This window comes from Sorex araneus, chromosome 5 (assembly GCF_027595985.1).
Source record: "Sorex araneus isolate mSorAra2 chromosome 5, mSorAra2.pri, whole genome shotgun sequence".
Taxonomy (NCBI): domain Eukaryota; kingdom Metazoa; phylum Chordata; class Mammalia; order Eulipotyphla; family Soricidae; genus Sorex; species Sorex araneus.
In genome coordinates this window covers 174,510,441-174,537,210 of record NC_073306.1, presented here as the reverse complement: position 1 = coordinate 174,537,210, position 26,770 = coordinate 174,510,441, and the positions used below count along the sequence as shown (strand labels likewise).

General features: G+C 42.3%; 2 long non-coding RNA genes across 2 annotated transcripts in view; both read right to left on the bottom strand.

Moving 5' to 3' along the window:
- The window catches only part of LOC129405070 (uncharacterized), a 158,657-nt gene that overhangs the window by 50,940 nt on the left and 80,947 nt on the right, over positions 1–26,770 (bottom strand). The gene's annotated exons all lie outside the window — the stretch shown is intronic.
- Positions 452–21,275, bottom strand: LOC129405071 (uncharacterized). The gene is made up of 3 exons (XR_008630288.1): positions 21,033–21,275; positions 4,557–4,605; positions 452–770 (listed from the first exon to the last, which is right to left on the bottom strand). It is a non-coding gene; the product is annotated as an uncharacterized LOC129405071 (long non-coding RNA).

The following is a 26,770-nucleotide window of genomic DNA, read 5'->3' as shown; positions in this document are numbered from 1 at the left end:
CATCTCCCTGATGATTAACAATGTAGAGCATTTTTTCATGTGCTTTTTGGCCATTTGTATTTCTTTTTTGAGGAAGCTCCTGTTCATTTCTTCTCCTCATTTTTTGATGGGATTGGAGGTATTTTTCTTGTACAATGCTACTAGTGTCTTGTGTATTCTGGATATTAACCCTTTATCAGATGGATATTGGGTAAATATTCTTTCCCATTCTGTGGGGTCTCTCTGTATTTTGGTCGCTGTTTCTTTTGAGGTGCAGAAGCTTCTTAGTTTAATGTAGTCCCATTTGTTTATGTTTGTTTCCACTTGCTTGGTCAGTGGTGTTTCATCGTTAAAGATGCCTTTAGCCTCAAAGTCATGGAGGCAATGTCTGCCTACATTTTCCTCCATGTACCTTATAAACCACTGTTTTTATTCCATCAGCTATATTTCCAGAAGTTTAGCCCAAGGAAATCATAGCAATAATTATTTTCTCATTAATCAACTTTATTTTTAGAGCAATAATGTTTCCAGTAAATTTGAATGATGAGTACAGAAAGCTCCCTCTCTTTCTCTCTCTCTCTTTCTCTCTCTCTCTTTCTCTCTCTCTCTCTCTCTCTCTCTCTCTCTCTCTTTCAGCACAGGCTTTGCACATGAAAAGCTTATCTTCCAGTTATTTGAGTCATCTCCTGTGCCCAAATATTTCTTATTGTATTGGTCCATGTTGCAATTGAGTTTCACTGTGGCTGTTAAACATGGGACAGCTGTGTTCCTCTTCTCTCTAAATCATAATTCTGAAATCAAGAACATATTGATAATAGATTCCCGTCAACCCAGAGGAGGGATAAAATTTTCCCTCCTTTGGAATTTATAATAATGCCTTATGTAAACTTATGTGAACATTTTGAAACATTTGTTAAGTTAAGAAAGGGTGGACTAAGAAAGAGAAATAGAGTATATAGACGCCATGCCTCAGTGCCCAGATCTCAATAGTGGCACCCTATGAATAAGTGGTTTGTACATTTCGACGTTTACAGAATCAAATAAGCTGGCATGAGCTGTGCTGCAGGTTTGTTATCATAGTGAGTGCTTCAGAAGACACCTGCATAGAGTTCCCTGAGAAATGGAATCTGGAGAGGAGGATATAAGAACTACCAGGTGCAATTTTGATAGAAAGCAACCTATGTGTTGCTGGCAGAATCCACTTTATTTAAAGTACGTCATCCTTTAAAATTTCTTTTTTTCAAACTTTTAGCAATGGTAAGGGATCAATATTCTATCCACTTGTGTAGCACATGATGGTGGATTTTGCTGCTACATGGAGGGACCTGGAGGCCTGGAGAGTATTGTGCTAAGTTAGCCAGAGGGAGAGAGACCAACACAGAATGTTCTCTCCCATACGTGGGATAAAGAAACATAGTGGTGGAATAAGGACTATCCAAAGTCAATGAAAACAAAGAACAATTGAAGTGGTATTCAGCAGGAAACAGGCCTCTTGATGGGGCTGGGAGACAGGACAGGGAGAGGACAATTATGGTGAAGGGAAGCATTCAAGTGGGAAGAGGAGGTGGTGCTGAGATGTGGTAGAGTGTTGTTTATGAAACCTATCATAAACAGCAGCAGTATTAGAAATCACAAGTCAAAAAATATATATATGTTTTATATATATAAACATATATATATATGTTTATATTCATCGATTTACTTGAGTGGGCACCAGTAACGTCTCCATTCATCCTAGCCCTGAGATTTTAGTAGCCTCTCCTTACTTGTCTTTCCCAATGATTGGAGGCTCTTTCAGAGTCAGGGGAATGAGACCTGTTATTGTTACTGGTTTTGGCATATAGAATACGCTGTGGGTAGCTTGCCAGACTCTGCCATGTGGGCTAGATACTCCCAGTAGCTTCCCAGGCTCTCCATTAAAATTTAAAAAAATGAAAATGAAAAAAGCACCTCTCATAGCAGACTGGAGGGTGGGAGGCAAATGTGGGACCTGTTAGTGGAGGCAAGTGGACACTGGTGAAGGGGTCATAGTAAAACATTGTGTGCCTGAAACTCAGTCATAAATAACTTTGCAAATTAAAAAAATAAAAATAAAAAAAAATAAAAACAAGCCTATGTAACTATCTGGCATTTATTAGTCAACTACAACTTTCGTGACAAAAAAGAAATTTAATTGGAGGTTTGATAGTATTTACCTGGTATCTAGACTTGCTTCCCACAGCAGCAAAGAAAGTCTCCTGCTTAAAGTTTATGTTTTTTTTGTGCATGGAGTCACAAATATTTTTTTGAGACACAAATATTTTTACCTTATTATCTGGGGTAACACTAGACCTCACTAGTGTTTTCCCTTTTTCCTGAAAAAGGGAGCCTGGCATGTAGTACACACTCAATAAATACTTGTTGGATTAATGAATGAACCATTCATTTCATAACTTTCTATTCATGGAAAGAGAAGTGCTTTCCACCCTGCCAGCTAGAAATGTTTGGTTGTTCCAAAACTACCAGATATTTTAGACTATTTGTTTCTTTTCTTCATGCCTAATGTCAGATTTATAAGCATTATCCCAACATGGGGTTCCGAGATAATGTATGTGCATTATGATTTTTTTCACTCCCTGTCGTTCAACTCAGAAATGATAGCCTTACAGTTTTGTAATCATCCAGCCAATTTGTCCCTCCAAATTTTTAAATTTCAGCAGGCCTCATAATGTGGTGTGATAAGTTCTGATTGTGAAATTTCAGCTTCACAAATAATGATGGAAGCGATCAATTGCTCCAACAATGCCTAATAGCACATTCCTGGTGTTCAGCAATTTCTGGTTGAAGTGCTCAGAGTTTGATTATAGTAAGTGATTATTACCTTATCAAGTCTCATCTTATGTCTGTAATGTTTTTCTCCTGGACAGAAATTTTTAAAAAAAGATATCTATAAATCCTCAATTCACCTACACTTCATTTTCCTTTGATTTGTGTCCACTGGATTCCTTCTTTGTTTTATTCTTTCTGGTTCAGAACACCCTTTTCTGATCCAGTTTACTCAGAGCATCCCTATATTTATAGAACCCGAGTTTAAATTCATGTTCTGACAAATATTGCCATTTGCTTGCATAGTTACTTTATTAGGAGCCCTCAAAAATTAGAAAATCTAAATTATGTGAGTTATACATTTAATTAACCCTCTATTACTGATGCAGGAAAACAAACTTTAAATGCTCTCCAAAGTTACAGGTGATAAAATACAATTTTGCCAATGTCATCATCTCTGTAGGAGTTGATGACGGGGTTTTCCACTTTTGTGATTATTTGCAAAAGTTCAACTTGAATTTTCAAGAAAGAATTTTTTTCTCTCCCCTGAAACATCTCTTGGAAAGTCTGAGTTATTCACTTAAATCACCAAGAGGAATTTTATATCAATTTAATATTTTAATCATTGCCAAACGTTCATCTGAAAAATTAGTCATACCAAAAAGTACGAAACCTTGTACTAGAAATGTCTTTCCATGAAAACCTTCTAGAGAATTTTGTTGCCTTTAACTTATACTCAACAGACAGGCATTAACATAATAATTAAGATTTATTTTATGGATCACAGAGTAAGTGATTATAAAGCTATCCTGGAAATTATGCTTCCTTTAGGTATCATTTCCAGATCCTTTAAGCAAGTTTTTATCCTTTCTCCCAAATAAAGCAACACTGTTCAAGATTTTTTTTAATCTTTTCTAAAACGTAGATAATTCAGTTTTTATTCTTTTATCAGTTTTACTGAATCTATACCATAGTGAATATTTAACAATTTTTAGAAATCTTCCTTGGAAATTCTTTATTTTAAGAATATGTTTCAAAGAAACCCACTCACAGTTCTACCTTTTTAGATTCTGATTAAAATGTAAGGATTCATGTGGAGAAATATTCTGACCCTTCATTTTGAAAAATAAAAGAGTATTATGGAAAATTGCAATGGTATTGTTTTGATTTAGGGTCTTTGGAAAAATTCTTGACAATGAGACATTTTCAACTGATAAAATCTAAGCATGTGATGGGTGAGACATCTATTAGTATTCTTCTGAGAACAGGCATCTGTATCAGAAATTTTATGTTTGAATAGGATCAAATTTGTCTCTGATAAAAATCACGATTATTTCAGTGTCTTCATTGGTGTTATAGAAATGTGACAATTTTTGAATAATTTTACAATAACAACTTGCATATCAATGGAAAAAATCTGATGAATTATTAATACAATTGCTGCAAATGTGTGTCACGCAACTGATCCTCAGGAAGATTGTGATATTGCCATTATTGGGAAAGCATCTCTAAGCGGGCATTAGAAATATTGGTAACAAGCTAATCAACAGGCCTGCTGAGGCTTAGACAAGAGGAGAGATGGTCATTTTAGTGGCCACTTCAGTCACCAGGCTGGATGTTCACTTTCAAAAACTTTTATGTGAATTTTCAGAGTTTTCATTGAATACCTTATGAATTATTTGTACATCATGAATCACATCAGCATATTCAGAGAACATTTAGAATGTACTGTTATGGGGCGGGAGAGTCAGTACAGTCGGTAGGGCTCTTACCTTGCACACAGCTGAGCCAAGTTTGATCTCTGATAAGGTCCTCTGAGCCCTGCCAAAGAAGCACAGAGCCAGGAGCAGTCCGGAGTACCACCATATTTGGTCCCCAAACAAACAAACAAACAAACAAACAAAACCCCACAATGTATTGTTATGAGGGGCTAGAGAGAGAGAGAGCTCAAAGAGCTCAAGTGTATACCAGGCATGCGCAGAGCCCAAGTTCAATCCCCAGCACCACATGGTTTTTGTTGCACTGCCAAGAATAATGTTGGTAACCCCCAAAACTGATGCAGGGACACAAACAAACAAAATGAAAAACATATTTTAGGGGTGAGAATGTGACTCCAGCTGTAAAAAACTTTCTTGCAAGTGTAAAGCCCAATGTTTGGTACCTGACACTGCTCCCCCCCCAAAAAAAAAAACAAAGAAAGGTATGAAAATAAAGCCAGTAAGAAGCTCACAAGAACGGAAAGCATACCCCTCCTGCATGAAGTTCTAAGTTTGGATCTTGGCACCACATGGCACCTTGGGTAACCCTGTTGGCTCGGCACTGCAAGACTAAGCAGCCCTATCTTGCAGCCTGGTCACAGAGATATCAGGCCTGCAACCCAGGGTGTAGTGTCACTAGAAAAGGCCCCTATAAAAAGTGCATGATAGTAGGTGAAGAAAGTGATAAAGATAGAAGTTGGGAACACAGACTCTAGAATGAAATTGCAGGCATTGAAATCTCAGTTCAGACATTCATTTCCTGGTTAGGAAATATTGATCCCGTTATTTGTCTGCTCTCTGCTTCCATTTCCCTATCACTGAGGATGATAATGTGGTCTTCGAAGGGTTCATATGAGTTCACAGGAAGACTGAATTCCATTTCAACAGAATTCTCATTACAAGGAAAGGAGGGAGTATGCTGGCCTTTGGTGGACCATGTGAAATCGTAGTAACTCCATGGAGGTCTCCACTGGAGGCTTGAAGAACATATATGCTTGTACAGATAAGTGCCAAGAAACTATGGTCCAAAGAAATAGTACAGGCAAGGTAAGGCATTGAACTGAGAGCCTGGAAGAGCCTCTGAGCACTGCGGATTGGGCCTAACTCCTCATCCTTCCACCTTCAGGGGATATAAGAGGGAGAAGACAGGACAGGGGAGAGAGAGAGAGGGGAGGCAAAGGGAGGGGAGGAGACAGGGGATGGATAAAAAGGGGCGTTGGAGAAGGGAGGATTGGGAAGGGAAGGGAAAGGGAGGCAAAGAAAGAGAAAGGAAGAGAAAAGAAAGGAAGCTATACCATATCTTAAGACATAATGGAAGCTGACGTTAGATGTGTCCAGTCAATAACAGATATAAGGCTCTATTGGATAAAGAAACTGTGTTCTCTTCATACTCCGAATAAAACTACTCAGCTGTTAAAGAATTTGAGGTCATAACTTGAGATAAGAAAAATGGAGCTTGAAGTGATAACGCTAATGAAAGCAGTTAGGAAGTCAAAGACAGTTATTCAGTGATTTCACACATCTACGGAATATAAATAAGCAAAGCAAATGAAAGAGCGAAACAACAATAGCAGCCCAGGAAAACCATGGTGCTTGCCAGAGGGAAGGATGGTGGCAAGAATGGGGATGGTGGGTAATGCTGACCCTGTGTGGTACCGGAAGTTGGGGGGCTCCTGCAGTGAGCCTTATACATACACATGTAGAGGTGTGAAGCGTGAAGCGTCCCTGAAATCTTACAGTCTTGCAAACCCATGGTAGATGAGTAAAACTTGGTTTACAACACATAAAGGATGGTGAAAATTTAAAAGTTATTCTTGTAAACTGTAACTAAAAACTAATGAAAAGGGCCAGAGGGATACTATAGTAGGTAAGACACTTGCCTTGCACGTGGATGACCTCGGATCAATCCGGCACTGCCAACTGTCCTTTAAGCACCGCCACAAGTGATCCCTGAGTGTAGTGCCAGGAGTAAGCCCCTGAGCACTGCCCTGCCAGATGTAGCTCACTAGCTCATGTCACTGTGCCCACACACCTCTCCTCCCCACCCCCTCCACACACAAAGAAAATAAAACAACACAAACATACAAACTCGAGTAGAGGGCCAGATTTGGTGATAGCTACAGTTGACATACCCAAACAGAATCTGTGAGGAGTGAGTTGGAGTAGCTTGGGGAGAAAGGCCACCCACACCCAGATACTGTGACTTTACAATGGGAGGGAGCAAGGCTGGGGTTTAAAGGTGACCTACTAGGGTGTTTGTGTGTGTGTGTGTGTGTGTGTGTGTGTGTGTGTGTGTGTGTGTGTGTACCTGACAGAACCCACCCCTGGACAGACAGCCAGACAGCAGCACTTTGGAGCATCCTAAAGCCCCTGTTTTTGGGGTATCTCCCACTAAGGATGTGGTAAATTGGGGATGCCCTGCTCCCAAACTCCCCACAGCCCGGAGTCTCCTAGCTGTTTCATGAAACTTTCTTCTTTGTGCTCTTTGGGAAAACTGTAGCTTCTTATTTTTGTGGGGGAGAGGGAGAGTTTGTGCTAGGGTCCAGTGTCGATAATTTCCCCCCTCTCAATCCGCACAAAGAGTTCATCCAGTAATGCAACACACAAGCGGAGTTTATTAAGCCAGCTACCTGGGGTCAAGCTTCTAGGCCCGCAGGCCCAAGCAAGACCCCGAACAAGGGAAAAGCCGCAAATTTTATAGTCAGTGCTGACATCATAGACTGCATTTATGACTTTTAACAAAAACATAAGTGAAAATGCAAGTTTCATAATTCAGAAGAAAACATACCCAAATAGTACAAACAAGCAGTTACAGATAGGTGATCTAGACGTGTTTCCAGAACATTCTGGCGGCTACCCACCCTGCTTGTGTCTGGGTGGCTTCTATGGATGGTAAATAGCGGTTATGAAACTATTTGCCAAGGCCGAGTTATCAGCCCAAATGACCTTCCCTCGCAGATGGTGGAGGGAAGGCGGGGAGAAGTGGGGGTTTTAAGAAAAACAAAAAGGTCTAAGTAAAACAGGACGTGGAGCAGGAACCGGGCATGATGGAGTCGCTCCTGCCCCGCTCTCTGTGTCCAACATTTGGGCCACGGTCCACGTGGTATTCTGGGCTTTCTCCTGGCTTTGTGCCCAGGGATTACTCCTGGTCATGCTCTGAGAACAGTATGTGGTTCCCAGGGCCTGAAGCACATGCTAGTCAAGACCTGAACATCTGTACTTTATCTCCAGCTCCTGGTATGAGTTTCTTGGGTCTCTCACATTGGTGGGGTCCTGCCCTTTATCCAGAGGACCATTCTGGGCCTTTTGATAGATGTGTTCAGACCATTCATATCTAGGACATTGGGATTTCATTACTGTCCATCTATTTTTTGGGGGGAGGGAGGGGGGTTGCCACTACTCTTTCTTTATGTGACCTTCTGCATTTTCCTCTGGATGATTTTCCCTAGAGGCTCTCACAATTTCTTCCCCCCTTCTTCTAAGTGTTTCTTCTTTGGATTTTTGTTTTATGGTTCCTGTGAAGGTTAAATCAAGTTTTCCTGTATCAGAGATAGTCTCTGCATGTGTGGCTATCCACTTGTCACCTTTAGACTAAACAGTCCTATCTTTTCCCCTTTCCTTTGATACTGTTGTTTCATGTAAGGGCAGGGCCTGGAATTTGTTAAGGAATCACTCTGGTGATTATGTTGCCTTGAATGACACTTTTGAACAGAGTCTGTGGATGAAATTAAGGTGTTTAATAAGTTGAGATGGAAAGAATTAAAGAATGATCCTGGGTGGGCCTGACTTGTGTGATTCCATAAACAATGATCATCCTTTCCTTTGCCCTCAATTGATAACTCACTGGATGAGCTGGATGATAATTAGCTGCCAGGAATCAAGAGCTGCAAAGAAATAAATCTGCTGTCAAACATTTAAATTTGGAAGAGGCTTCCAAGATTCAGAAAAGAGGAGACTATTGTCTTTATATATATGTATATGTATAAAGTGTATATATATGTGTATATATATAAAGTGTGTATATATGTATATACATACATATATATATATATATATATATATATATATATATACTCTGAAGGAAGAGGACTCCCAAGAATGCCCAGATGGCCCAGGAACTCCGCCAAGGATTCCTGATCAATTTGTCTGGTGGTTTCAATGCATGGACCCAAGAACATGATGCTACTCGGACTCTGGAGTCCTGGAGAGTACCCAAACCACACTGGAGATGCTGAGGACTTTAGGAGCTGCACCTGGAGAGTTTCATGTAGTGTCGGGAATTGAACCTAGGTTGGGCACATGCAAGGGAAGCACAAAATCTTTTGTACTACCTCCTGGCTCTCTTACTCATATATTGATTGTAATCTTGCAAGATCCTGAACTAAGGACCCAGAGAAACTAACTTCTCACCCATGGAAGCTATAGCATCATAAGCATATGTTGGTTTGTTTTGTTAGGATCCACACCTAGTAGTACTCAGGGGTTATTCCCAGCATGACTCTTCAGAGTGGTTTAGGGAACCAGGTAGTGTTGAGAATTGAACCTGGGGTTCCCACAGGCAAAACATAAGCTCCAGCTCTTTAAACCATCCCTATGGCCCTAAGTGTATATTGTTTTAAGTCAGTGCATTTATGCCATGCAATGAAGGAAATAACAACCATGCTCAACTGTTATAGTATTGTCAATCACTCTTTTGGTCTAAAGCAATATGGACATACACAGAAGTGGTATAGCCCTTAAAACATAAAATATTAACAGAAAAATTTGCAGAGTCCTGGGATGTATAATTATGAATTAGCATCACACATGACAATCACACTCCAACTCTAAAACAAGGATCAATCTGTGATTACACACAGTTTGATGGAGGCTGCTATAGCAGATATCCTGCTATAGCAAAGTTTATATGAGCAGTTTAAGTATGAAAACTTAGCTGTGGATTGGAAAGCTTCCTGTTATTCTCATGCATAATTTTATGAGAAGCCTTTCTTTGTTAGTACCTGTACTCATCGAGAAACAATCCAGAATTTTATAATCAAGCAAAACAATTTGAAACTACAGACTAAATTAATATGGTTGTCTATACAAGTCATGCTCCATGTTGTCATTTCTTTGCATTGCAATCAGCCTTGCCTTCCAGTGGCAATTCCCTGGGCTTTGTTCTGAAAGCACTTTAGGTGAGTTCTGCATCCTCAGGCACAGAGAACACACAGAGGTGCACTCACCCGTGGTTGGACACAGTGGGAGCCAGAATCAGACATGCCCAAAGTCAGCACAGTATCCAACGATCTGCACCTTCCCTGCCTCATCACGACCTAATGAATGCACTTACGCAGAAAACATTATGATTTGCCACTGTCTGTCTACTCCAGTAGGCAGTAAATAGGACCCACGTAACCACTGCCACACAGCTACAATCCAATGAGAAAGATATGCACTAAGTAAGAAAATAAAAGTCAATAAGTACCAGGGGTCCTTATTTAACTGTCCTGAAAGTCTTCCCTAAGGAAATACCATCTAAATTGTAACCTAAGAATCCAGAAGAACCATAAGTTTGTCTCATTCCAAAACAATGAAAACCTCGACAGCTTCAGCTGCACATTAGGGAAAAAGCATAGTAAACATGTCTCATATAACTCAAAGCTTTTTTTAAAAAGAGAGCTACGTGTTATCCTTCATTCCTTAAAAAATAAAAATAAAAGGAATCAGTCAGAGAACTCATTTGACAGCCTAATGCCCAGGAGCAACTGAAACAGAATCTTAGGGCTAGGATGGGTTACTGCATATATATTTAAACTTTCTGATATGTCATGGCCCCCCAAGGTTACAATCATCTGATACCCACCTTTTTTTCCCTCCCTCCTATCACAATGAAGGAGAGTTCTCTTTACCAAGCAAATACATATCCAGCCTAGCTGTACTTAAATACTCCCCTCTCCTCCCACCAGCTCGGAACATTAGTGATAATCTCTTATCTTCTCTTTCTTCACTCTAAGTTCTACAATTGGCTCCTTCCAATTGTAGCTTATAATCACGTTCAAGCCTCACTTCGAGATGTTTTTTAAATCCCTCAGATCCCGTCCTGCCTCACTCAGCTGCCTCTGCACAGTCAAACTTCCTCAAACACTGTATCATCACTCACTCTATAACAGGAGCTCAGGTGTAAGTCTCCAGGTCTTGGCTTGCCACCAAACACAAGCTGCCTTGGTCCTCCTCCCTGCCCACACCAATCTCTCAGCAGCACTGACCATAAATGGGCACCTCTGCTCCCCATTTTCCTATTGCAGTATCTTCCTTGGAACCTGCTTGACTTTTTTTTTTCTTTTTGGGTCACACCCGGCGATGCACAGGGGTTACTCCTGGCTCTGCACTCAGGAACCACCCCTGGCGGTGCTCAGGGGACCATATGGGATGCTGGGATTTGAACCCGGGTCGGCCGCGTGCAAGGCAAACGCCCTACCCGCTGTGCTATCACTCCAGCCCCCCTGCTTGACTTTTTAGACTGGATATTTTCTCCTTCCTCATCCTCCCCTTCTCTACTCCTTTTATAGGTCATCGCACTTCCTCCAATGGCACTAAGTATACCTTGCCTATGCTGCTGGATTTAAGTTCTAGATGAGTGTTTATCAAATGATGATCCTTGCGGAGCCTAAAATCTAGGGTTCCAAAATATAATTTCAGATTTATCTAATTAGAGTCTCTGAGAGCAGAATCAAATAACTGGCTTTGTTCCCCTGCCATATCTCTAGGTGCTCAGGACTTACTTCTGGCTCCATCACTCCTGGCAGGGCTCAGAGAACCATATGTGGTACCAGAGATCAAATCTGGGCTACCCGTGTCACCCACTGAACTATCTCTTCAGCCTCCTCAAAGAAACTACTTTTTTTTTTTCAGTTTTGGGGCCACACCCAGTGGTGCTCAGGTCTTATATCTGGCCCCATGCTCAGGGATCACTCATGGCAGGCTCAGGGGACCATATGGCATGCCACGGATCAAAACCATGCCAGCTTCTTTCAAGTACCATATCCACTGAAGTATGGCCCTAGTCCCAAGAACCTGCATTTTAAACCATCTTTCCCAGAGAATTCTTATGCAGCCAAGTTTGAGATACACAATTTCCAACCCATGCACTTTACCTAGAGGGCGCTTCTGCTTGGATATTTCAGAGATGTCTTACATGCCTGATCTGTGTGGTGGTTGTTTTTATAAAGTTCATTTCTATCCAGTTGTTCTCTTTCCCAAGCATCCCTCCAATCAATTAAGCAAAGTTCTATGACCAGCTCTACCTCATGGAATGTGAAGGGTCCCTCCAGGATGAGAGTAAATGTTGGGTCTCTCTTCCACTGTCCTGGCAATCAGAAATCACCTAGAAATCCAAACTGGATGTCCTGGTGAAACTATGGAATGACAAGATGAAAGTAACTGGATTTCTTTCTCAACACACAATAAACATTGTGTGACCAAAACTAAAACTTTGTTAAGCTTAAGTCCCTGAGATAACATGATTAATTTATTGTAGGAGCATAATTTAACTCATCCAAAATGTAAATTCTCTGAACTCTGCATCCTCTGATTTCCAACCAGAGTCTCCTTCTATTGTCTTCTTGCAACTGATAGGGCCAGAAATGAAAGGCTTCCTCAGGACTGAGAAAAAAATACAAAATATGGAAACCTAATACTAGCAGCAAGTAGATACTATGTTTATATTTCATGTTCTTTTGCAGATGAATAGTTTCCACTCTACACCTCAGAAGGGGTCAATATTGGAGAACTCTTTGACATACTTTCTCCATCATCTCCAAGCACGAGGGTGGGAAGAACGAGTTACCTAATAAGTGAGTCATTGATCCACCTTAACTGTCATTTATTCTATATTCCTGAACGCTGTATTTTATTTTCCACCTTGTCCTCAGAACTGAACTTAGTTGAAAGGCAAGGCAGAAAGAGATGGATAGAACCCTCCAGAGACAGAGGCCACAGGTGCCTTATTTCCCATGGTATTTGCAGCCCATAGAGTGTGGAAAGCATAAATATTTGTTGACTCATTGATCAACTTTACTTAATTGATGTTTACTGAGTTACTGGAATTTCCGTAAGAGTTCAATTGCTTACTTAGAAGACAGATTTATACAAATTCTGGGTCCTACGGGCTTCATGCTTTTCTTACCACCAAATGTTCCCACGCCCAACTCATAGTTAATTTTTCAGGCCCAAGAGAAAGGGAACGTGCCTCACAATAATCATTTCTCTTCGCCATCTCCAGTTTTTCCTCATTTCTGTATGCTGGCTTAATAGGCTGAGGTGGTTAAGAAAAGTCTGCTCACGTCTGAGTCATATGTGAGTCTAAATGCTGGTATTTCCATGTTTCTGAAATTTTCTGAATCTTATTACATGGTGCATTAGTCTATTCTAGAATCCCTTTGTTCTTATTCTCTTAGAATTTGAATTAAACTAAAAGCTGACCTTATGACATTTTCTTTCTTGTTTTAAATTCCCTTCATTCTGTTTGTCTAGGATCTTGTAGAGAAATCATTGCCTCTTTGCTTATTTCAAGTATTTGTTAAAAATGCATCACGAGAGTCCTCAAGGAGCCAGACCTTGGGCATGGTGTGTGGAGAGGACAAAACAGTGAATTTAAGAAATGCAGTGCCTACCCTGAAAGAATTTTTAGTTTAGTTGGGGTAGTTGAGAGTTTAAATAATTAATTGCACTACTGAAAGCTAAATTACAACTAAGAGATAAGAGCTTTGGGGAAAGGATGTTATTCTGTGACTGTATTTTTTAAGCATTTCTATTGAATCACTGTGAGACAGACCATTACAAAGCCATTCATGATTGGATTTCAGTCATACAATATTCTAACACCCATCTCTACACCAGTGTCCATTTTCCAGCACCAGTGTCCACAGGTTCCCTCCCATAACCAGGGCCCCCCTCCCCGCACTCCCACCCCCTCCCTGCCTCTATGGCAGGTGCTTTTCTTTTCTGTCTCTGTCTTTCTCCCCGCTTTTGGGCATGTGGTTTGCAATATTGGTTCTGAAAGGTTATCAAGAATAACTCTTTACCTACTTTTAACCCTCAGATCTTGTCCAGTGTGATCATTCCCAGCTATTATTGTCATATTGGTCTCTTCTCTCTCTTACCTACCCTCTGCCCACGTGTTGTCAGTTTCAACCATTGACCAGTCCTCCTAACCCGTTTTCCTTTACCATGGATATCAGTCTTCTACTATATATTTTTCATATACCTCAAATGACATTCAGAGTCTCTTGCCCCTGTGCCTTGCTGTCTTCACCGGGACCCGTCAGAGGGGGGCGGGTTGAGTTCCCCTTTCTGCCCTGAGCAGAGCCCTGGCAGCTGAAGACCTCCAGAACCCAGCCACAGCCATGCTCAAGGCTGCTCTCCACACATTCAGACGAGCCTCATGCATGAAGGAACCTGCAGAGGAACCCAGGTGTGCGGGACCCAGGGCTGAGATCTCCAAGCCTCCTCTAATCAGGACTTGGCCTCTTCCACCCAGATACCCCATTTTCCAGTAGCTAGGCAGCCACACCCTAGCCCCTGGCACCATGTAATCCTATTAATGTCCAAAATACAGATACTATAAAATGAAGCGCCCAGAAGAGAGCGATGAGGAGTCTCTTGCCCCCTGCCCCCACGCTTGGCTGTCTTCACCAGGGCATTTGCTGCCATGCGACCCTTTATAACTTAGTTCTCCCTCTCGGAGAAATTGGCAAGGTACCAAAGGGCATCCTGCCCGCACGGCAGAGCCTGGCAAGCTCTCTGTGGCATATTCAATATGACAAATACAGTAACAATGATGGGTCTCATTCCCCTGACCCTGAAAGAGCCTCCAATGCGGCACCACTGGGAAGAATGAGTAAAGAGAGGCTGTTAAAATCTCAGGGTTAGACTTTCTGGAAAACAATATGGACAGTCCTTCAAAAACTAGAAATTGAGCTTCCATATGACCCTGCAATACCACTTCTGGGAATATATCCTGAGGATGCAAAAAAGTACAGTAGAAATAACATCTGTACCTATATATTCATTGCAGCACTGTTCACAATAGCTAAAATATGGAAACAACCCAAGTGCCCTAAAACAGATGACTAGTTAAAGAAACTTTGGTACATATACACAATTGAATACTATGCAGTTGTTAGGAGAGATGAAGTCATGAAATTTGCTTATAAATGGATAGACATGGAGAGTATCATGCTAAGTGAAATGAGTCAGAGAGGGACAGACATAGAAGAACTGCACTCATTTGTAGAGTATAGAATAACATCACATGAGGCTGACTACCCAAGGACAGTAGATACAAGGGTCAGGAGGATGACCCCTAGCTGGAAGACTGCTTCATGAGCAGAGGTAAGAAGGCAGATGGAATAGAGAAGGGATCACTAAGAAAATGATGGCTGGAGGAACCAGTTGGGATGGAAGATGCATGTTGAAAGTAGATAATGGACCAAACATGATGACCTCTCAGTGTCTGTGTTGCAAGCCATAATGCCCAAGAGTAGAGAGAGAGTATGAGAAATATTGTCTGCCATGGAAGCAGGGGGAGGATGGGAAAGTGGTGGGTATACCCAGGATATTGGTGGTGGGGAATGTGCACTGGTGGAGGGATGGGTGTTTGATCATTGTGCGATTGTAACCCAAACATGAAATCTTGTAACTATCTCACGGTGACTCAATAAAATTTAAAAAATTAAAAACGTTTAAAAAAATTTTTAAATAGATAAAACCTCAGGGCTAGGATGAATGGAGACATTACTGGTGCCCACTCAAGCAAATCGATGATCAACGGGGATGACAGTGATACAGTGATACCACAAATGAAGGCAGTCTTCTTATACATGTCCCTCTCCTTTTGACTTATTTCACTCAGCATAATACTCCCCAAGTCCATCTATTTACAGACAAATTTCTTTATTTTTTATTGAATCACATGAGCTACAGTTACAAAATTTTCATCTTTGAGTTTCAATCATATAATGATTGAATGCCCATCCCTCCACCAGTGCAAATTTTCCATCATCAATGTCCCTAGTATCCCTCCCCCACCCCCATCCCACCCTTCCCCCTACCTATACGGCACACAGTTTTCCTCTTTCTCTCTCTCTACTTATGGGTATTGTGGTTTGCAATACAGATAATGAGAAGTCATCATGTTTGGTCCTTTATCTACTTTCAACACACATCTCCCATCTTAAGCGATCCCTCCAGCCATCATTGACTTAGTGATTCCTTCTCAATTCCAGGTGCCTTCTCTCTCAGCTCATAAGGCAGGCTTCCAACTATGGAGCAATATTCCTGGCCCTTGTCTCTACTGTCCTTGGGTGTTTGGGTGTTACTATCATTTTATGATATCTTATGTTCCACAAATGAGTGTCTTCATTCTATGTCTGTCCCTCTCTTTCTGACTCATTTCACTTAGCATGATACTCTCTATGACCACCCATTTAGAAGCAAATTTCATGACTTCATCTTTCCTAACAGCTGCATAGTATTCCATTGTGTAGATCTGCCTTAGCCTTAGTTTTTTATCCATTCATCTGATCTTGGACACTCAGGTTGTTTCCAGACATTGGTTATGGTAAATAGTGCAGCAGTGAACATAGGAATGTAGATGGTGTTTATACTGTATGGTTTTGGGCCCCTAGGGTATCTTCCCAGAAGTAATATTGCTGGGTCATATGGAACCACAATTTCTAGTTTTTGGAGGAATGTCCGTATTGTTTTCCAAAAAAATTGGACCAGTCAGCATTCCCACCAACAATGAAGTAGAGTCCCCTTCTCCCCACATTCATGTCAACACTGGTTGCTTTTTTTTTTTTTGGATATATGCCAGTCTGTGTGGTGTGAGATGATATCTCATTGTGTTGTTTTGATCTGCTTCTCCCTGATGTTTGGTGATTAAAAAAAAAAAAAACATCTTTTCATGTGCCATTGGGCCATACGAATTTCTTCTGTGTGAAAGTTTCTGTTTATTTAATTGCCCCATTTTCTTATGGGATTATATGTGTTTTTCTTGTAGAGTTTAACCAGTACCTTGTATATCTCTGATATTAATCCCTTGTCAGAAGGGTATTGGGGGAATATCCTTTCCCATTCCGTAGGCTGTCTTTGTATCCTGATCACTGTTTCTTTTGAGGTGCAGAAGCTTCTTAGTTTAAGATAGTCTCCTCTGTTTATCTTTGCTTCCACTTGCTTGGTCAGTGGTGTTTCATCTTTGAAGGTATCTTTTGCTTCAATATCTCAGAGGGTTTTGCTGACCTTTTCTTTAACGTACCTTACGGATTCTGGTCTGATGTTGATATCTTTTATCCATTTTGATCTGACTTTTGTGCATGGTGTTAGGTAGAAGTCTGAGCCCGGTTTTTTGCATGTAGCTGTCCAGTTTTGACAGCTACTTGTTAAGAAGACTTTCCTCGATCCACTTCATATTTCTTGCTCCCTTATCAAAGATTAAATGATCATATATTTAAGGGTGTGTGTAAGGATATTTAACCCTACTCCATTGGTCCACGAATCTGTTTCATAAAAAATAGATTGCTACAACCAATTCATTGTTACTTTCCTTCCCCTTCAAAAAATAAAGTTATTAAGAATTTTTTAATCGCATAAATGGCTTATATACTATTTCTATTTGCAAATGTGGCTCCAGACACATCAACTTTGTAAATTCTGCCATAACCTTTTAGGTTTAATTCCACTTACAAGAAACTTAGGTTCAATAACTCCTTTGGATGTGGTATTGCTAGGGTCCTGAGGGAGTATCAGGCCATCCCAGTGTTGCTTAAGTCCTGGGCTATACCTAGCAGGCTGAGGAGACCACCTGATAACAGACACCAAACTAGGTGGGCAACATGAAAGGTATGTGCCTAAACAGTACATGCCCCTGTACTATCTGTTAATCCCAACCTGTGACTTTTATTGGTTTGGGGACCACACCCCTTAATGCTCAGAGCTTATTCCTGGCTCTGTGCTCTGGAATCACTCCCGGGTGTTCATGGAGACCATACGTGGATTGAACCCATGTCAGTTGCATGAAAGGCAAATAACTGACCCACTGAACAATCTCTCTAGCCCAACTAATGACTTTTTTACAACCATTATGTTTCAACAGAGTTAACCTCACACAGCCACATTGGAAATCACTATAGGTAACTCTATGATCTTTGCCATCACCTTAAGAAATTCATGTCTCTATGCTCAGATATAGACTGCTCAGCGAAAAGTTGGTTTATGATGGCATGACCCACACTCCGTACATATCACTAGACATGACAACCTTGCCTTGAAGAAAATGAAGAGAAAATCCATAGAATTTTTCTAGATAAGAAGCCCCAAGCACACAGCCTGCCCCCGCTGAATCAGAGTTGACTGACAACAATCTAAGATGCTAAAAAAGATGATATAGAACTGAAAAAAGAAAATTAACATCTATATTTCTTCTATATATTGAATTAAATTAAGGAAATGCCTGGCATCAAATAAAAGCTTATTAATGTTTGATGTTGCAAATTTCTTCTTTTGTCTCATTGTGATTCCTTTTCCTAAGCAAAATAATTAAAAACTAAGGAAATATTATCCCCTATTTTAAACCACAGCTCTTTTGGAAATGTGGTGTTTTCGGTAGCCCCAATATGTGAGGTTGAAGTTTTGAAATGAAGAGAATGAATCACCAACATATTCAATTTTAGTTCTTGATGGGGACAGCTTAAGCAAACCACCAGAATGGGGTGGCCTTCTCTGCTACCTAGATTATGTAGGTCAGCCATGAGTAGGGGTTGTACCCTGCTGAAAAGAGGTCAGGTGACATGGGCTCAAACACAACCCTTATTTTCTATGTACAGAACCTTGAGAAAGTCTACATCTCAGGCCTGGGAACTAAGCAACCATATGGTCATTGAGAGGAAATTTAGAACAATTGAAGTTTCATGCATAGCAAGTGCTCAATAAATATTAGGTATTGCTATTATTATGAAGTTTTATTGAGCAGATGATCCCCCAAAACACCTTGCTCCACCAACTCTTCTAAAATAACATTGAGGTATAGGCTAGGAATGCATTCTACCACCTGAACTATCTCCAGGCCCGCCAATTCTTTTGTAACAGCTTTGGCTACCAGTCCCACATGAAAGCAACTTTTTTTATTGAATCACGTGAGAAACAGTTACAAAGCTTTAATGTTTAAGTTTCAGTCATACAATGATCAAATACCCATCCCTCATTTTCCACCACCAATGTCGCCAGTATCCTCCCCACTTCCCAACCCTCCCCTGCCTCTATGGCAGACAATTTTCCCCTTCCTCTCTCTCTACTTTTGGGAATTATGATTTGCAATACAGATACTGAGAGGTTATCACATTTGGTCCTTTATCTACTTTCAGCACACATCTCCCATCCTGAATGATCCTTCCAACCATCATTGACTTAGTGATCCTTTCCCTATTCCAGCTGCCTTCTCCCCAAGCTCATGAGGCAGGCTTCCAACTATGGAGCAATCTTCTTGGCTCTTGTGTCTACTGTCCTTGAGTGTCAGTCTCATATTATGTTATTTTATATTCCATAAATGAATGCAGTCATTCTATGTCTGTCCCCCTCCTTCTGACTCATTTTACTTTGCATGGTATTCTCCATGACCATCCACTTAGATGATGATTTCATGACACCATCTCTCCTAACAGCTGTATAGTATCCCACTGTGTAGATGTACCAAAGTTTCTTTAACCAGTTGTTTGTTCTCGGGCACACTTTGGTTGTTTCCAGATTCTGGCTACTGTGAACAGTGCTGCAATGAACATACAGGTGCAGACATCATTTCTACAAATAGACCTGAGGCCAATGAAACAGAGTTGAATATTCTTTCACAGACTCTCAAATATATGATTACTTATGTGAAGTGAAATGTGAAGTGGAACAAGGAAAGCCTCTTCAACAAGTGGTGCTGGGAAAACTGGATAGCTACCTGCAAAAAAAAAAAAAAACTCTCTCTAACCCAGGCACCAAAAGTCAGATCAAAGTGGATTAAAGACCTCAATATCAGACCTAAGTCCATAAGGTACATGGAGGAAAATGCAGGCAGAACATTGAAGCTAAAAGCATCTTTAAGGATGAGTCACCACTGACCAAGCAAACAAACATAAACATATTGGACTACATTAAACCAAGAAGCTTTTACACCTCAAAAGAAACAGTGACCAAAATATAGAGACAGCCCACAGGATGGGAAAGAATAGTTATCCAATACCCATCAAATAAAAGGTTAATATCCAGGATATACAAGACACTAGTAGAACTGTACAAGAAAAAAATCCTCCAACTTCATAAAAAACGGTGAAGAACAGAAGCTTCCTCAAAAAAGAAATACAAATGGCCAAAAGGCACATGAAAAAATTCTCCACATCGCTAATCATCAGGGAGATGTAAATCAAAAATAAGATATCATCTCACACCACAGAGACTGGCACACATCAAAAAGAACAACCAGTGCTGGTGCGGACTCTTCCATTGTTGGTGGCAATCCTGACTGGTCCAGCCTTTTTGAAAAACAATATGGGCATTTCTTCAAAGACTAGAAATTGAGCTTCCATGTGACCCTGCAATACCACTTCTGGGAATGAAAACAACTTTGAACTGAATCCGAATCATACCTGCAGGGCTGGAGCAATAGCATGGTGGGTAGGGCGTTTGCCTCGCACGCAGCCAACCCGGGTTTGATTCCCAGCATCCCATATGGTCCCCTGAGCACTACCAGGGGTAATTTCTGAGTGCAGAGCCAGGAGTAACCCCTGTGCATTGCTGGGTGTGACCCAAAAAGCCAAAAAAAAAAATCCTATCTGCTTACTGGGCCACAGAGTTTTCCTCCCCTCCTCCTCCTTCCCCATGGGCACACGTGGCTGAGGGAGCAGAGCTGCCTTCCCAGTGGGCGCAAGTGCACACTGATCACCATTCTCAAAGCTGAACCTCAGACGATTACTCCCATTTCAAGCAGAACTAGCAAATGACTTTGACCCAACATGCCACCTCTGATCCACACAGAGATTTGGGCAGATGTCAGAAGTACTAAAGAGCATCAAGAAAAAGGAATGAAGCCAATTGGGCTAGAGAAGAGACCCCATGACAAAGATAGTAGGAAATGATCACTCTGGATAAGAACTGTGTGCTGAAAACAGTTAAAGGAACAAACATGATAACCCCTCAGTACCATAATGCTCAAAGGACAGAGAGAAAGAGAGAGAGAGAGAGAGAGAGAGAGAGAGAGAGAGAGAGAGAGAGAAGGAAAGTGCCTGCCATTAGAGGCAGGCTGGGGAAAGGGTGGTGGTGGGAGGGAAACTGGGGACATTGGTGGTGAGAAATGTACACTGGTGGAGGGGTGCGTATTGGAATACTGCATGACTGAAACCTGACCATGATCAGCTTTGTAACTTGTATCTCATGGTGATTCAATTAATAATAAAAAAATGAAGGGATACAAACCATGTTGTGAGCCTCGGTGACTGCAGGGAAGACTCTAAGCCACCAATAGGATCAGACCACTGAAGATTCACACTTCTCCCAGCTTTGCAATGGCCCTTCTGTGAGTCTGTCCCAAAGTTAAGGCGCTTCCCAGCCAGCTCTCTCCCAAGTCCTTTCCAAGCCGGTGGCATTCAGAGGCTCCATCTGGCTTCTCTATTGACCGCCCTTCTCAGCTTTAGATCCTTCAACACTTCATACCTCTCGGCGTCACTATCAATAGAGAGATGAGTGAGCTCAACCTTTCCCTGGAAGTGGTGATTTAATGTGTGAATTATATGGTTATTAGAATGGGTGTCAGGGAAACAGTGTAATATATGTAATGTGGAGGCTGATGGGGCTGGAGGAGCTGAGGCCGGCAGGATGATTTCTGGTGCTGCTTTTAATGTCGTGTCAGTTATTTTCAGGCTCCATCATTCCGAGCTACCTCTTGCCTTATAATAATAATAGTAATATTTCCCTCTTCCCCTTGCACCTTTCATAAGAGGATTTCAAAGAGATCTGCAAACATTCATTAGCACTTTATGAAGTGGGCAGGTAATATATAAATACCAAAGTCACATGTCCCTGAACCGCAGCTGCAAATAGTTCCCTTGACACCACATTCAGGTGAAGGCAGAAGCAGAAAAAGGCTGTAAAGAAAAGTCAGCTGTCCCGGTATTGGCATTTGTGGGGTGGCCAGAGTCCTCACCGAGATGAACCTCATTTTCTTGTCCCCTGGTGAGTTAGAAAAGGTGTGTTTCCCTTCTCACCACTCACTCTCCTTATTCAAACTCGCCCCTAAGACCCGTGCCCTGACATCCAGGAGGCTGCAATCCTTCAGCCTAGAACCCTCAGAAGCCCTGCTCAGAAACGGCCATCAGCTCAACAGCACATTCCAGGTGTCCCAAGATGATCCTTGCAGGGAGACCCTGGTACCATCCACCCTGTCCTCAGCACAGAACAGACTGGACAATGTACACCACCCCCAGAAGGAGACCTTGGGAGAAGAGAGCTAAGCCAGGGAGAATAAAAGCATTTGAGCATATGCCTTTTTTAACACTGAAATTCTAACCCAAACAAAGCATATCTTTAGAAATAATTTGTTTTTTGGGGGAGGGGTGCTCTCAGGAGCTTCACCAGCGAGTCTCGGCCACATGGGCTGGCAGTGCAGTGTAGTGATCCAAGGACCCAGTGCTGCTCGGCCTCTGCGGTGACCTTGGCCACTCCAGACCTGACCGAATGACGCTCAGGGGACCATGTGGGGCCAGGAATCAAAGCAAGTCAGGCTCATGCCAGGCGTATCCCTTAAGTTTTCTCCTGGCCCCTAGAAATACATTTTAAGGTGGGTGCGTCTACTCTCCTAAGTGAGAAAAACAAAATTAAATCTGCATTTAAATTTTTATTTAGACACCCTGATTTACAAAGCTATTTATAAAAGGGCTTCGGTGTACAATGTTCCTACCAACAATCCCATCCCCCACCCTCCATGAGCTCATCCCTCCAGCAATCCAATGAAACCAGATTCTCATCCTCTCCTCAACTTGAATACTTGACAGATATTTTTAAAATGAAAGAACAAAGGGGAGTGAGGCTGTTAGTGATCAAAGACCATGTAAGAAAAAAAGCACAGAGTGTGGCCCTCAGGATTCAGGATTCGGTCTCCCTATTGAGTAGCTGGTAGCAAAAGGCAGAGGAGAGGGGCCCCTAAGTCCCCATGATTACTGCAGCTTCTCTTAATACTCTGCCAACTGCAACTGTTCGTTTTGGAGGGAAAGGGATATTAGGGGCCACCCCTGGCAATGCTTAGAGCTTACTCCTAACTGGGGCCTCAGGGGACTGTATGAGGTGCTGGGTATTAATATCTGGGGGATTAATACCTGGGTGTGTTCAGAAGTTACTCCTGGTTCTGTGCTCAGGGGTCACTCCTGGTAGTGCCAATTAGTCTTAGATTAATCACTGAAAGCTATTACCTGAAATAATTTCTATTATTATTATTTCTCCTTAACATTGCATTCCATTAGAAGATTTCAAAGGGCTTAACAAACATGCATTACCCAGAATTAGAAGCTATAATTAGAATCCGAACCAAATATCTGTCACTTTTTCTAGAATTTTCCATGTGTGTGTGCGAGTACGCGTGCATGTGTACAATACTTCCACTAGGTTAGGATGGGTATGATGATAAGCATCCTCCCAAATCTCAGGGTGCCAATAAAAGTTGACTCTTTGTCCACACAGGATTCATTGCAGCTGTAGGGGCCCTTTGGGATATTCATCCCCACACCAGAACTCCCTCATCGAAGAATATCCCGTCTCAGCTGGATGCTTCTGACTCATAATAACAGGAGAAAAAAAGGACAGAACACACATTAGTGTTTAGACCCTTTGCTCAACACCAGCCCCCACCTTTTTATTCCTAGTGGCTGGAATTAGTGCTCTCTCCTACCCCAGGGGCTCGAAAAAGTTCAGCACGTGACCCCAAAAGGGAGGAGACTGGTAAACATGTGAGGACCGTGGGGTCACATTATGCGGGCTCAGCAGGAGTGGGGCTTGACGGCACTTGTGTCTTTGATAAAAATGTCAGGCTGAGAAAGAGTCTCCAGGGTCTCAGGCTACACTCAATTTCAGAGGGAAGAGTCCAGTGACTTGCCCTGAGGTCTGGGTGGGAGAGATCGTGCTGGGATGGAATATGGATGGAAGAGAAACTCACAGTGTATGAGATGTGAGGAATGAGGGAAAGAAAGGCATCAAGGGCCAGAGAGATAAATAGGCATTTGGTTTGCATGCTGCTGACTCTAGTTCAATCCCAGACACCCCACAGGGTCCTCTGAGCCTGCCAGGAGTGATCCCTGAGCTCAGAGCCAGGAGTAAGCCTTGAGTGTCACTGAAAAGAAAAATAAAATGACACGTTAACAATGACCCAAAGGTTTGGTCATTGAACACCTACCAAAACAGGGACGACTGGGTGAGAGTGGGGCTTTGAGACAAGACATGGAGCAGAGCTGTCATATAGGAGACAGGAAAGACATTTCCTACTTCCAAATTGTATATCTCTAGGCCTGAGGAACATAAGAAATCAGCCTTGCTCAGAGTTATATACTTTTCATAGTTTTTTTCCATTAGAAATACAAAGGGAAGTTCCTGAATTCGTAGGAATGACGTGGTTAATGTTCTTTTCCGTGAACTCTCTCTCTCTCTCTCTCTCTCTCTCTCTCTCTCTCTCTCTCTCTCTCTCTCTCTCTCTCTCTCTCTCTCTCTCTCTCTCTCTTTCAGTTTCTGTCTGGGGGATATGAAGGAATTGCTTTATCCATTCACTTCTTCAATAACATTTACTGCTACCTACCATGGGCCAGCATTGAGGTACTAAGATCCCAGGTAAGAAAATAGACAGAAATCTCTGCTCTCACAGAACTCACCTTCTTATGAGGTCAGAGACGGAAAATATCAACAACTAATTATTGTTACTGAAATGACCCAATGTCTTAGAACCTGGTAAAAAGCTATGGGAAAACTAGGGCAGGAGGCTGAAGAGGTAGCACAGGGGTTGAAGCATTTGCCTCGCACCAGGCAACTCTGGTTCAATGCACAGCTCTGTATATGGTCCTGTGAGTGCCACCGGGAGTAATCCCTGAGCACAGTCAAGTAAGCCCTCAGCACAGATTCAAGAATAAGCCCTGAGCACAGATGAGTGTATCCCAAAAGCCCGTTGCCCACAAATAAAGAAAAATTAGGGTAGATTATGGTAGAATAAACGGACATCTGAAACAAGAAGGTGTATGATAATTTTTTTTTTTACATTTCACTTATTTGATTTTTTGTTGATTTGGTAATGCTTAGGGGTTTCTCTGAATATTTGCGGAAGCCGTGCTGACAGCTGAACTCGAGACTCTCCTGCAAACATGTGCTCCAGTCCTTTGATATCTTTTGTTTGCTTTGGGGATCACACTCTGCAGTGTTCAGGACTTACTTTTGGCTCAGTGCTCAGAGATCACTCCTGGCATAGCTTGAAGGACCAAATGTGGTGCCAGGGACAAAGTCGGTTCTACTGAGTGCAAGGTAAGTTGCTTACTGTCTCTCGAGACACACCAGCCCTTTGAGTCATTTAACCCTCCCACCCATCCTGTATCTTGACTTTATTTATTTTTTGGTTTTTGGGTCACATCTGGCAATGCTCAGGGGTTTCTTCTGGCTCTGCACTCAGGAATTACCCCTGGCGGTGCTCGGGGGACCATATGGGATGCTGGGAATCGAACCCGGGTTGGCCGCGTGCAAGGCAAACGCCCTACTCGCTGTGCTATTGCTCCAGCCCTGTATCTTGACTTTAAATAAGCCTCACTGAACAGGTCACAGTAGACTAGTTAAGGAGTTAGTTAGTGTGAGGAGGTGAGGAACACTAGCTCACTAGCTCATGCAAGGCTAGTGTTCCAAGCACTCCAGCTGGCAAGGAGCCAGGCACGTCAGAGGAACAGCAAGTACACTGATGTGGCTAAGTTCATGGTCAGGCCTGTAATTCTCTCACTCTCCCGCACCCACAAACTTCTCCAAAGCCCAGTTCCAATGTGACCTCCTCCCTGAAAGTGTCCTGGAATCCCAACAGTGAACACTAAGATTTCTCCTCTCCAGATGGCCTCACGCACACAATCAGGGTCACATCACTGAGTGGCTTTATTAATTCTGCATTGCAAATTAAAATTCTGAAGCTTTCTGAATTCATAAGGCTGGGTTTCGTACTTGATGTGCCATCTACAGAACATGACAAATAGAGCATGTGTGAGTGATATTGACTGAATGAACAATTTTTTTTGTGGGGGGGAGGGGATTCTCGGGCTGTCTCTGAAGTGATGCTTAGGAAGCCCAGGGACCCTTTTAAAGGGATTCTCTGCCCACGAGGTGGGTGCTTCAATGTGAGGGCCTGGCATTGTGGTGGTGCCCGGGCCCATGGTGCGGGTGATGATCTGTCACCCTGGTGGTGTTTAAGGGCCAACGATATTTAGGAGCCCATGTGGTGCTGGGGATTGAACTGGGGTGGGCCATATGCCGGGCCAGGTCTCAGCCTTTCCATCATGTGTGGAGAATGGTTAGATCAGAGCTGGGAAGAGACCACAGACGGATGGTTCTAGAGAGAGGAAGGGAGGGGCCTGGCACGTCCTTCAGCTTTATTGTAAGGAAGCCTTCAGCATGGCATTCCCTGTGCTCTCTGCAGCTTACAGCCCTAGACAAGTGGGAGGCTGATGAATTAGCACCTTCAGGTTTCTGACACACTGAATTCCGATAACAAGGCACTGTAGACTAGGATTCAGCTAAAATGCTTAAAAGCATCAAGCCCCATTCTCTCTAGCGATAGACAGGAAAGATCATCTACCACCATTTATTTTCAAGTAATAGTTGAGAGTTTTATTGCTTTAGTCTTTCTTAAAGCAAGTTTTTTTTGAGGGGTGGAGTGGGGATACTGATTTTCAGGAGACTTGGGGGCCACTTCCAGCACTTCTCGGCTGCCTGGACCGCAGTTCAATGGGAGAGCTGGAGGTTGTGGTGCTGCTCAGGCCCTGCAGTGCCACAGAACTCCCGGGCCACGGGGCAGTACTCGGGGTCTCCAGGCTAGAGCCAATGTGTCTAGGGGCCAAGAGGAGCCAAGGATCAAACTGAGTCAAGTATCTGATGAACTCTTGTACTATTTCCTAGTCCTGAACAAGATTTTTCAAGGAGATTTTCTAGCCAAA